Here is a 14025-nt window from a genome sequence, read left to right on the forward strand (position 1 = left end):
CTTTCTTTTGGACTCAGGTCCAAAAATTCAGTCATTCTCAATTCCTCACTTCTATGTACCCTAATGTATCTAATCTCCTGCCAAATATTGTTATTTCTACCTTCACATTTAATATATGTCCCCTTCTCCTGGTCATGCAACCACACCCAGAGTTCAGACTCATCACCTTTTACTGGGAATATGCAAAAGCCTTCTAAGAAGTCTCTTTGCCTCTCTATTCAATTTCATCCTCCATTCAGCTGCCAACCTGATTTTTTCTAGAGAATACGTTTGATCAGGTCAGTAATGCCTACCTGTCTTCTGTGGGATTAAGTATAAAGTTCTGTCTGACATGTAAAGACTTCCTTCCTGTTTCCCAGTCTCCTGATACCCTCTTCCCTTCCAAACCTGTACAGTAAAGCTACTCTGGTCTAACCCCAGCTCCTTGAACTCCATAATCTCCCTCTCTTCTCAGTGCCTTGACACAGGTTATCTCTTTTGTGTGGAATATTCTTCATCTGGCTTCCTTCAAAACTCAGCTCAAAGCCAAACCTCTTTAGGAGGTCCTTTACTGTATTCCTATCCCATAATGCCTTCCCCTTTTCCACTGAGGGCCTGGAACATAATAGGTGCTTGGTAAATATTTACAGACTGATCGGCCAGTTCTGTATTTCTATGTCCTACTGATTGCATGTTGTCTCCCCCATTAGAATACTAGGGAGTTGAGGGCATCCTTATATTTGCATGGTGCCTAAGACCTAGTAAGTAATAAATAAATGTCTGTTGACTACTGACAGATCTCCCTTAGAAGCCTGGATGGATGACATGAGTGAGTGAACAGGAAATTAACTGACTTGGGTTCAAGTTTTGCCCTTATTTGCTGTGTGACCCTGAACAAATCATTTCATCTCTTGGTGCTCCTAGACATCCCTGAAAGACTAAGTTGAAGAGCAGGTAGTGATCTCCTTGGGAGGAGAAGGTTCCAGACAGAGACAGAGTATATCCAGCATTTAAGGTTTTTATCTTAACACCATTTACCTGAGATGCCATCACTATTGATAGAGATGGAGTGCCAGGTGGTACAGTGGATAGAGGACCTGACAGGAAGTCAGGAAGACCCAAGTTCAAATCTTTCTAGCTATATGACCCTGGACAAGTCAAGTGACCCTGTTTGCCTTAGTTTCTTATCTATAAAATGGGCTGGGGAAGGAAATGACAAGCCACTCCAGTAACTCTGCCAAGAAAACCCCGAATGGAGTCACAAAGATTCAGACAGTACTGAACAACACTACCAAAAATGTCCAGTGATGTTTAAACAGTAAGTAGATCAAGTGCTATTCCTAAAATCAAGAGCTGAGTATAAATCCAGGCTCAAACACTTATTAGCTAAGTGACCGTGGGCAAGTCACTTTATCTCTATTGACCTCAATTTCCTCAACTATAAAATGAGGATAATAATAGTGCCTACCTCAGAAGTTTTTGTGAGAATCAAATGGGATATTTGTAAAGCACTTAGTCACAAAGGCTAGCACATAGTAGGTGCTATGCAAATGTTTATTTTCTTCCCTCTCCTTCTTTTTCTTTGTCCAAGTGATTCATTATTGCAACTAAATATGATTGCCACAAAAATCATAATGAATATTGGAGTGGATAAACCAGAAATCTTTTGCCTGCATTGGATTTTTTTAAAAATCCTACTTTTGGTGGAGGCTGTCTCATGTTATATATCATGTTATCTTGCACTGGATCATATTTGTCAGCATCCTGTTAACATCCATCATATCATTCCATCTAATATTGTATTGAAATTAAATCTAGCACTTTAGGGGTTCTGTGCAAGATGAAAAAATGGGTCCCCAGCAGTCTCCCTCTTAAATATAATTGAAAAAGAGGCAGGCATCAGGGCATGCTGTGCCTCACGCTGCCAAAGAGTGATCCTGAATCATTCAAATGATGAGAATACAGTGAACATCTCATACAAAAAGATGACAATTTTCTCTAACCACATTGTCAAAATGAAAATTTCTAGCTGTCTTGGTGAGAAACCTGGCATCAGGATAGAGATATATATGCCATAAATAGATATACACACACACACACATACCTTATATAAGTTTATCCAGTTTCCCCCTGCTAATGTTTTATGCTTAAAATCAAGCACACATGCTCACTCCTTTAAGCAATCTATCAGGTTTTGTATGAACACCACTCACTGAATTGGAGCAAGATTAAGAGAGAGAAACCGCACCGTGCACACAGTAGTCATTCAACTGCTAGCTAGTGTGTGAACAATTCATAACAAGCATCTAGAAAGTAATTTAAGCAACATCATTATGTACGCTTTGGCATTACGTTTGGCCATTGGTAATATCTACTTTTAAGATACTACATAAATTTAAATTACAGCATAGGGTCTTGGAAAGAGCACAAGACTTAGAAGTCAAAAGAAGCCTGACAGAATTCTTGGCTCTAAGATTTATCAGCTTATGAGACACCCAGGTGGAACAATGGATAAGCACTGGACTTAGAGTCAGGAAGACCTGGGTTCAAATCTGTTTTCAGATACTTACTAGATGTGTGACTGTGGGCAATTCACTTAACCTCAATCTGCTTCAATTCCTCAACTGTAAAGTGGAGATGATACCTTTTTTGAGTATAGTCACTGATTCACTGTAGGTGCTAAATATGTTTGCTTCTTTTCCTGAGTAACCATTGACAAGTTGTTTAACCTCTTTAAACCTCACTTTTCTCATCTGTAAAAAGGACATCATAATAATACATGTTCTCCTTGTCTCACAGGACTGTTGTGAGAAAAGCACTTTGTAAACTTTAAAATCCTATAGAAATGTGAGCTATTATTTCTGTTGATATTTCTATCAAAATTTCAGTGGATTTCATCAGTGGGGCTCCCCTTTCTTATCTAGAGGGATTCTCTTCCATGTCTTCTCCATAAGCATCTACACATGGTATTTGAGTTCCTCCTATAACTTTGTAACATTTTGTGGGTACCAGAATTGCACTCAGATTGTCTATCCATCAATCCTCTCTCAAGTTATTTGATTGGTCCTCCATTTTCTCTAATCATACATTCCCTAAATGATTGATTTGAGTTCCCTTCCTGAATATAAACTATTAGTGGTAATCTAGTAAATCATATTTATCAGTTAATTTATAAGTATTTATTAAGTATTTGATATAAGGATCAGCTAAAGTCCAACTTGAAGTGGGCTGGCATGACACCAAAGCAACTAGAACTCGCTGCCTCTGACAGAAGCAGCTGGCGAGCCCACATTCACCATGCCGCCACCACCTTTGAAGATGAGCCACGTCGACGTCTTGCCGCGTGAACGCCGACACCAGGCCACACCCGAACCTCCCGTAACAACTGGCGTCCCAGGCCCCATGTGCCACAGACTGTGCACCTCAGCCTTTGGACTCCAAAGCCACATGAGGGTACACTGTAGATGAAGCTGCACAAAGACAATCGTCATACTCGATCACCGAGAGACTACCACTACTGCTATATGCCAGGCACTGTGATAGATGATGAGAGTTCAGAGACCAAAAAAAATGTAATAATACCTCAAAGAACTTAACTTCTATTAGGAAAGACAAAGTAAATTGAAAGTAGTTAAATACAAATTAGTTATTCCCTTGTGTGTCTCTTTATCACTTATCAGTCAACCTGCCTGGGTTGGAATCCAGTCTTCTACATGTGTCAACTGTCTACCCACCATCAAGTTATTTTATCTCTGTGAATCTTTGTTTAACTATCTTTACAATGGTGATAATCTGGGGATAGCTAGTTAGCTCTGTGAATTGAAAGCCAGGCCTAGAGAGAGAAGGTCCTGGGTTCAAATTTGACATCAGACACTTCCTAGCTATGAGACCTTAGGAAAGTCACTTAATCCCCATTGCCTGATACTTACCTCATAGTTTTAAGACAGAAGGTAAGGGTAGGGTTCTTTTTCTTTTTCTTTTTTTTTTGTGATAGAGATAATCATTCTTGAATTATAAGATTGTCAAAGGAAAGCATTTTTTAAATCTAAAGCACTACAGAAGAATATAAATCTTATCATTACACATGACAGCAAAGGCGCAGCCCATCATTCAAGTTCCTTAGTAATGCTTTTCTTGATGCTGTCCTCATATTGCCAGCAATGGTCACTCGCCCTTCTTTGGTTCTCTTTCATCTTTTAGGAATCTCTTAATTTACATATATTTCCTCTCACGGCGTTGTAAGTTTCTTGAAGGTAGATATTGTTTTATTTTTTTCTGTATCCTTAATACTTATCCCATTATGATACTTGATATGTACTTAATAAATGTTTGTTGATTGGATTATTTCAAATGTAGAGTTAACATTATTTGTTAATTGTTCTGATTTCAGAATATTTCCGTACCTCAAGGATTAATGAATCCGTTTGTGTGGGTAATCCTTCCACTGAAAAATTGCATAATCTCAACCCCCATATGTTAGTAAACAGTCTCATGAATTTCTATATTTAAATAATACCTATCTCCTGGATGAGCTTCTATTACCCAAACTATAACTTAGTGAAGTTCACAAATCCACAGTCCATTGAATGCCCATGCCTGAAGCCCTTCCACTTAATTTGAAAATTCAGCTCAATTCAACAATAATTTACTAAGCCCTGGTCTAAGGCCTGAGCATACAAATTCAAGAATGTTTCTACCTTCAAGGAGTATGCATACTGTTCAACTCAGTGGGAGGATGGGTCTTCAGAGGAAGGCTTTAGTGAGGTCAAATCATAAGAGTAATTCTAGCAATGAGCTTGGTGAAACATCACTTCATAGTTTGCAAGATATTTGATACACATTCTTTCATTTGCTCCCCATAAGAACCCCATGAAGTGGGCAATACAGACAATGTCTTCCCCTTGGAATTATAAGATTTTAAATTGAGAAGGGACTTTAAAAATCATGTAACTTGTGAAAATGGGATTATCTCTCTCCTGCCCATTTTTTAGATTTAATTACCAGAAGCATATACACCCCACTTATCCTTAAATGGGGGAGGTCTGTGACCCATGTGTGTGATAGTGGGTGATGAACCAGAACCCACTGACTACCCCCTGGGCAGTCCTAAACAAAACTTCAGCTGTAATTGGTCCATGTAAAATGGAAGGAAGTCACAGGAAGTCACAAAAAGGAAGGGTCTTTAAAAATGTTGAGAACTTCCTGTGATGAGTTCTTTCATCTTGTACTTGACCCTGGAGAAGCTCTGACTGAGAACTGCTTCTATTAGGACTACCACGTGAATGAGTAAGAAAGCCTGACTCCCTTCCCTGGCTTTCCTGGAAGTAGTAGCCTCTGGAGGGGCTCCTCATCTGGGAGGAGGCCTCTTGGCTAAAACCTTTGTTAATTGGCCCTTCTGGAGCCTGCCGGAGTAAAGCCAGGGCTTGAGCAATAGTCAAGTTCATGAAGCTAGATTTCTTACTTTGCCCTCTTTCTCATTTCTTTACTTTCACTTTCCCTCTATTTTATAAATAAATTGGTAAAAATCATGTGGCATTAATAAATTCCTGGCAACCAGATTCTCTGATAAATTTAGTTCAACCCCTTACATTCTGGCCTTTACAAACTGAAGTCTCCTACTTTATAGATAGGAAACTGAGGCTCAGGGAGATGAACTCATTGTTCTCAAGGGCAGTTACTAACAGAGAAGAGACAATGTCTTTCAACCGATCAAGTTTGTTGTTCTGATTTATTTCAGTTTTATCAGACTTGATCCCATTTGGGGTTTTCTTGGCAAAGAAAAGGAGGGGTTTGACATTTCCTTTTCAAGCTCATTCTACAAAGACATAGGGGAAACTGAGGCTTATAGGGTTAAGTGATTTATACAGTCAGGTAGTATCTAAAGTCAGATATAAAAACTGAGGAAGATGAGTGTTTCTGACTGTATGCCTGGCAATCTATCCACTGGGTCATCCACTATGCCATCTAGCTATCCAATCAATCAATCAATGGCAAGATCTAAAACTGGCAAACTTTAATAAAATGAAACCCTGGCCTCAAAACAGACCTGAATCCTCAGCCAACATTTAAGAGTGTTTAGCTGGATGGTTTGCTACAGATTTTCTGGATTTTTTCAAAGAAAGAATTCCTGCTGATCATTTGTGCCTCCTTTATTTATATAGTATAGTATAGTAGTAGTCTCTCAGTAACTGAGGATGACGATTGTCTGTGTGTTTTCATCTATGATAGATGAGTGTGCACAAAGACATTTGTGCATGAAGGAGATATAAGTGGAAAAGCCGATGCACAGAGACAGTCCCACTCTCTCGGCGTCGGAAGCCTGCATCCAGTGGCACGAAAAATTGTTACACCTGGAGACTTCCTCAGCTGCATTGGATGGCCATGTTGTCTTTTGTGCTCCAACACGTCCTAAGCACTCCACAGTGCTTTGCTGCGTCGCCATCTCAGCCATTGAACCTTCTTATTGGTTTCTTCCGCCTGTTTAGCCGAAGCAGTCTTCACATGCTGGGTGAGCAAAGCCCTGGTTCACCAGGGGTCGACAACCCAATGGCTACCCTCACAAGGTTTGGCCGGCCTGTCGAAGCCATTGCCCGGGGTGTGGCCACTGCCGCATGCTGGCAGCTACTGGGAGCCACAAGTGAGAGCTGGGTGTCAGGTGAGGGTCAGAGGCTGGAGAGCTGCCCAAGGAGGGCACGACAAGCCCTCCATACCAGAGATATTACCCCTCCCTGAATACCCCATATACCCCTTTATTTATATATATATATATATAAATATATATATATATATATATATATATATATACACATATACACACATATACATTATAGATCCACACCATCCAGCAGAGGTAAAGATAGATATGCAGATTTTTCAGTACTCTTTGGTGATATTTCAAATAGTTAAGTTCTTCTTCTTTTTATCAGCCCGTCCCTTTCTCTACCCAGTATTTTGCCAGTGGGATTTCCTTCAGTCCCTACCCCTCAGTGAGCATTCCTCCTCCACAGACAACATCTGTTTTCATCCCTGCTTTACTGCTTTGCCATGACATCCCTGTATATGTCAAAGCCCTGCATCTCTACTAGAAAGGAAGAGAACAAGGAGATCTGCTAGAGCCCTGATTGCCTGGGAGGAATGGAGGTAGGGGGCTTGGGGCCAGCCACATGAGGTAAAAGGAGATAGCTCCTGGGAAAAAAAGTTTTCCAGAGCCAAGATGGGCCCTTTCCTTCAGGCGCCTCAGCAAATCCAGGTGAATGGGAGCTTTTAAGTCAGAAAAGTACAATTGCAACCCAAATCAGTTGGAGCTCCCCCTTTTTTCAAGCTATCAGTTTTGAGGTCACAGTTACTAAAACTGGAAACTCAAAAATGACTTCAAAAAGGCAAACGCTAACTAGATTTCACACTGGATTTCATTTTACTTGGCATTACAGAAAGAATGCAGGTATTAAATAGACTGTTTCCTGTATACAATAAGGTTAATTAGTAGTGAGGGATGGAAAATCAGTGTAGACATAACTCTTTTCGACAGGTATCAAAAATAATCCCCTGATCCCCAGGGACCCCAGCTGCATTGAAAGAGGAGCAATAGAAAAGATTCTTTAAAAGCAACATTTCCAAACATTCTCCAGGTGTCCCCACCACAGTTAAATAGGCTGGGGGTCCTTGTGCACTGCTGCCCACTCTGTTGGCAGGCAAGTTAAGTTCCCTTTCCCCACTTTAAAGGGGCCAGCACAGGGCCAGAGAATTTGGAGGTACACATAAAGCACCCTGTTCAAAGGGGCCGGAATTGCAACTCGAGCCAGACAGGAGAACAAAAAGAGGACTAGATTGGGGGCTGAATGGGACTTCCCTAAGCTCCTTATCAATAAGGTTAATAAGGGTCTATGCAATTTGCTGATCACTGTGATGCAACAACTAGGATCCAGCTCCAAAGAGCTGCCTCTGCACTAGCTTTTAGTCCTTTTCATGACCAATCACATTAAAGTCCCTTTCCCTGCACCCTGGAGAATCAACTCTGGTTCATGAGATTGGCCTCTGTGAAATCTCTGCTCTGCTATTACACTCCTACCTGCCCTAGTTAAGCAGATTAATGGTTATTTCCTAGAATTTGATCCACGGGCGCCTTTGTAATTGAAGCTGTAGCACTCAGATATTTCTAAAAACTGTATTTCTGAAAAATACATTCCTTTTTTCTCTGGTTTAATTTTGTTATCCTCAATCATATGCATGATAGGGAAAAAAATCCCAAACTTCTATCTCTTCTATAAAATACATGTCATATCAAAAAGGTGACAAGAGGGGGGAAAAGTAATTAGTGAGTTCACAGAGTTCAGTAGAAAAGTTAAAATGGAGTAACACATTACTTTTTATGTTAAGATTTCACAAGACAAATCTTGCCTGTGTTTTAATTGCATGTGACCCTGGCAGTCCCACTCTGAAATGAAGTGCCGTAAAATTAAAGATGACAGACGCTCAAAACAAGTCTTGTGATCTTGATTAAACTACAAAGACCACACTTTCTCTCTGCTGCAACTCAGATATGATGGGCTGTTTTATTTGGGGAATTGCTTCATTAATGCTTTCTTTGACTAGACATGTTTATTATTAAAAAAATACAGAATATAGTGATATCTTGCATAGCTAAATAAGTGTAAAAAGGCAAGTTAAAAATTAGGAGTCTTTAAATAACCCCAAGACCTAATCATATTCTAAATGGCCACAATCTTTAATACATTATGGAGGCATCTTTGATTCATATATTACCTATTCCAAGAGTCCAAGGTTTTACTACCAATTATAGCCCTATGAAGCAAGCCAATTATTCTGTCAGTAGCACCTAACAACCATTTAAAGTATCCCAGCCTGGCAAAAATGGAAGAAGAGGGGAAGAAAATAAAGAAAACTACCCTTTACCCTGGAAAAGTCCTTCAGGAAAAAAAAAAACTATTTGGAAGTTTTACTTTTCAGAAGTTCAGCCCGAGTCACTAAGTGGGTGTGATGAACTGAAGCCTGATTTTTCAGTGCAGTTGGCCGAACATTACTGGGCACAAATGGCCCAAAATACTGCACTTGCTTTGCCAAATGGATGAAAATATTGCAAAACTCATGTTCCAGTTTTATTCAAATCATCAAAGATACCACCCATAAAGAACAAGTAGGCTAGAAATCAGAAATCTTAAAATAATCCAATAAACCAATAAATGTTGTGAACTGTCTAGGTCTCAAGGTCCATCAATGTAAAAAGAGTTGGACTGAATAAATTCTAAGACAAGTCTTTGGATTCCTTAAATTCCATAATTCTAAATTTCCCAAACCAACCTGATGAGTATGAAGTCAATATTCGATTTGATTCAAATCATTCAAATCTGAAGATTACCATCTCTGGGAGACAACTCACTTGAATAAGATAGAGGTCTGAAGGACCTGGTTATTTTAGAGGTCAACCAGCTAAAAACTTTTATTAAATACCTACTATGTACAAGCACTCTACAAGGAACTAGCCACACATGAAATAATTCCTGTCCTCAAACAACTTTCATCTAATCAGAGGAAAACCATGAGTATTTAGGAAATATTTATGGAAATGAAACAAGTTAAGTTCACAAGAGAGAATAATTAAGGATATCAGATGTCAGAATTGACTTTCTGAGCTGAATTTTTAAGGAAACTAGAAATTCTAAGATAGAGAATGAAGAGAGTCTCAACAATTCAGTGATTTAGTAATTGATATTGGATTCTAAATCTTCTCTGTCATTAACTATCTATCTATGTGTCATTAAGGCAATCACTTCGGCTCTCAATTTGTTTCCCTACCCTTATTTACTATATTATCTGCCCAGTATAAATTTGGGTGGAGAGACTTAGATATGTGAAAGCTTTTGAAGTGTGTAAAAAGTACCTCAAAACAAGATAATGTCATTTGCAATAACATTCCAACGTCACCAAAATTATGAAGTAAAAAGGAGTCCTTTTTACAATATATTCTAATAATCACTTGTATTTGCTAAGCTTTTTCAGGCATTTGATGTATCTTTCCACAGAAAGCCAAAACAAATGGTTGTAAACTTAAAATTATTAACTTTGGGATATTTTGTCTATTCGGTTATCCAAATCTTAACGTTTATTGGGAAAGTACCCCTGGTTTTTACCTAAAATTCGGGGAGTCACAAAATCCACAAAATTAGGACTGAGAATCTGAGTCAGAAGAGGCTTCCCATCCTGTCTACACTATACCTGATCACAGACAGTCCCCTTACCAACGTCTCTGACCAAAGATCAGAACCTTAGCGTAGCATCAAAAGACAGTTCATCCCAAAGTCCCTAAAGTAGCCGTCCTGCTGAAAGGAGATCAAGGACTGAGGGAAAGAATCCAGAGTTATGAAAATATTGATTGCAATATGTTTTGTAGTAGCAAGGAACTCGAAACTCGAAGCTGTCCTAACAATTGGGGACTGGCTGAATAGACTGTGGAATATTTACTATAATGGAATATTATTGCCTGATAACACATTATATATAGAAAGAGTCAGAAAAACATGGTACAACTTGTCAAAATCTGTGTAGAGTGAGATGAGCAGGGCCTGGATGAAAAGAAGGTGGGGGGAGCAAGAGAACCTTTGACAGACCTCAAGAACTCTAGGCTTCAAAAGACTTATTACCTTTCTTTCACAAGGAAGTAATGAACTTTAGCTACAGAATATTTCAGAAATGGCTGATGTAATATTTGTATTGCTGTTTTGTTCAAAGAGAGGCTACCTATTTGGGGGAGGAGAGGAATGATAGTTCATTCATTCAATAATTCATTTATTCATTCAATAAACATTTATTGAGTGCCTACCACGTGCCTCAAAGAATTTTATAATCTAATGGAGGAAAAACCATGCAAATAGATATATAAAAAGCAACTCTATAGAGGATAAATAAGAAATAATTAAAGGAAGACAAGCACTGGAATTAAGAGTTAGGGAGGACTTCCAAAAGATGATAGGATTTTAGTTGGGATTTAAAGGAAGCCAGGGAAGTCACTAATCAGAAAGAAAATAGGTAAGGAATTCCAGAAATAGGGTTCAGAGAGAATACTTAAAGTCAAGAGAAATGGAGTTTACGGAAAAGCCAAGAGGCCAGTGTCACTGGATCAAAGAGTATGTGTTGGAAACTAAGGTGAAAAAAGACTGGAAAAGTAGGAGGAGCCTAGGTTAGAAAGTGCTTTGAATGCCAGAGGGAATTTGAGTTTGTTCCTGGAGGCAATAAGGAGAGGAGGAGTTGGGAGGGGGCAGTGTTGATATGATCAGACTTAAGTTTTAGGATGATAGTGGTAGATTGTGGATAGTAGTGGTACATAGGCAGAGAAAAGCAACAATTAAACATTTAAAATTTTTCATTTAAGAAAACAAAAATGTACAGAATTAGATACAAATATATAAATCAGTTTCGTAACTGTCCTGTTAGTAGAAATTTCTTTTATGTTTTTTTTCTTGAAATTTTCCTTTTTTATATGTTGAAATGTTTGTTTTTGTTAACCCTCTGGAGTCCTATGGAACAGAACAAAGAATTTCTCCCAAAACTTCCATTTAAAGAAGGTTCAGTTCCCAGGCTAGAAATCTCTGCATTGCATTGTCCAGTCTTTTGGAATGAACTCCATCACGCCTTGACTCTGTTAGATGATGATGGAGTGACTGACTGATAGGACATACACACATATATTTTTCTTAAATACAATTGGGAAATGGATAAAGAAGTTGTGTTATATGATTGTAACAGAATACTACTGTGCCAAAAGGAACAACTAACAAAATGAACACAAAAAGATCTGAGAAGATTTATATGAAGTCATGGAAAGAGAAGTAAGCAGAACCAGAACACTAGAATTGTTCATTGTAACAATAATGTATGATGATCAACTGTAAATAACAACTATTATCAAGGCAAGGATCCAGGACAACCTTAGTGAACTCAGGATAATAAAACACACAGAGTATGAATGTATATTGAAACATACCATTTTTCATTTGATTTCTTCCATAAATTGTTCTCTATGGTATGTGTCTTGTTTTTCAACATTACAAACAGGGAAATATTTATTATATGATAATATATGTACTACCTATATCATGTCACCTAGAGGAATGGGCGAAAAGGATGGGGGAGAGAAAGAATAAGACAGATTTTTGGATATACCTAATGTGAGAATTCATTTATCTTAGATAAGTGTTTTTATTATAATGTATTACATATTAATTATATTGTTATACTAAATATTGCACTACATATTTTTATATTTTTTAAATAAAGTTTTTAAAAAATCAATTGAGTATCACTAAGATAGTTTGTTGAAGTAGGAGGGGAAAAAACCACCTGACAGAAAAACATGCTGCCTGGCTTCTAGACCCAGCTCTACCATTAATTATCAGTGTGATCCTAGGTAAATCAGTTCAACTCATTTATAGAATAAGGAAGCTAGACTTCATTATTCTAATGAAATTTAACTAACAATTGATATAATAATTCAATTAGCAGTTAAGAGGCAACTTGGCTCACTGAGTTCACCTCAGTGGTAGAAAGCTCTTCATCCAAATCTCACCTCTTTCTAGTTAAGGTTTATTGACTGACTGACTGATGCTACCTCTCAGTTCTCTGGACAACTTTCTAAGACTCAAAAATGAAGAGCTGGCAATTACAGTTCAGTCACAAATCTCAGTAACTTAAAGAAGTTTTTTTTTTTCCCTTGGAGCTGCTTGATCTGAGACATCACAGGTTTGCTTTAAAAAAAATGTACAAGGCTTATAGATCCCTTCTACCTCTAAAATCCCCTGCTTTTATTAAGATGTATTTATTTAGCAACTAACTATACCTGAAGTTTGAGTTGTCATTCTTGGAACTAGTCTGAAGGTAGCTAGATGGCATAGTTGGTAGAGAACTGGGACTGTAGTCAGGAAAATTCATCGTCCTGAGTTCAAATCTGCCCTCAGAAACCTATTAGCTAGTTAAACCTGAGCAAAAACCCTGTGTACCTTGGTTTCCTCATCTGTAAAATGAGCTGGAAAACGGACATAACAAATCACTCCAGTATCTTTGCCAGGAGAATTTCAAATGGGGTCACAGAGTCAGACATAACTGAACAACAACAGAATAAATGTATCAAGTTTTGCTACATGTCTTTCTTCCTTCTTTCCTTTTTTTCTGTAATTAAGGCAAAATGCCTTCATTGGATTTAAATCTTTAGATGAGGATATGAACTGAGGTTCAAATGCAAATTCCTTCATGTATTAAACTATCATTTTCTAATGAAAACTAATGAGTTCCATTTGATCAATTTGACATTTATGCAAAACTTTTAACTAGAATGCCACTTGAAAACCATGGAGCCAAGACTATAATTCACTTTACTTTAGATGAGTTGGACCTCCAAGGGGATGCTCTTTCTCACAATCTCTACTTCTGACTCATATTAGGAAGTAATGAGATATATAGAAGGTGGTGGGAGCAGGAAGTGAAATTCTTTTAGTTCATTTCCTTTAGAAGTGTGATGCAGTGAAATGAACAATGGATTTTATGGGAGAAGACCCGATTTGTAATCCAAGCTTTGCTACTTACTGCATGTCTAAATTAATATGTGGGCAATATTCTTCTCACCTCCTTGAGGCTCAATTTACTCATCTAGAAAATAAAATAAAAATAACATTTGCTAGCATTTATATGCTACTTTAAGGATGCTAATGTGCTCTTACCTTTGATCACCACAACCTTAAATCATAGGTGCAATTGTTAATCTCATTTTACAGATGAGAAAATTGAAATTTACCAGAATCACACAGCTAATATGTATCAGAGGCAAAATGTGACTGGGATCTTCCTCATTTCAAGCACAGAACTTTATCATACCACCTAACTCCCAGAATGGACTAGATGACCCTTACCTGTAAGTTCTATGATCCTATGAAGATAGTCAAATGACTTGAAAAAAAGTTTTATATCAGGTTGATGATTTTTTGGAGGGGATAAGGGTTTTGTATCTTTTCTGCTTATTGAAAATAAATATCAAGGTGT

This window comes from Monodelphis domestica, chromosome 4 (assembly GCF_027887165.1).
Source record: "Monodelphis domestica isolate mMonDom1 chromosome 4, mMonDom1.pri, whole genome shotgun sequence".
In the NCBI taxonomy this organism is placed as follows: domain Eukaryota; kingdom Metazoa; phylum Chordata; class Mammalia; order Didelphimorphia; family Didelphidae; genus Monodelphis; species Monodelphis domestica.